The following is a 267-nucleotide window of genomic DNA, read 5'->3' on the forward strand; positions in this document are numbered from 1 at the left end:
AAAGATAAATAAAAAAAGAAAAAATATTTAGTTTTTTATAAACGTAAATTTATTTAAAACAAATAAAAATACATCACCGCAGCTGCTAGCCCTAAACCCTAAACCCTAAACCCTAAACCCTAAACCCTAAACAACAGAGACTACAGTTGACATGTAGCTGTTTTGCTTATACAGAGTCTAGGGTTTAGGGTTTAGGGTTTAGGGTTTATGTTTTGGGCTTCAGTGTTAGGGTTTAGGGTTTAGAGCGCTTCCTTATTCAACTCATTG

Source organism: Eimeria mitis, genomic scaffold (assembly GCF_000499745.2).
Source record: "Eimeria mitis Houghton genomic scaffold, Emh_scaff5568, whole genome shotgun sequence".
Lineage (NCBI taxonomy): Eukaryota > Apicomplexa > Conoidasida > Eucoccidiorida > Eimeriidae > Eimeria > Eimeria mitis.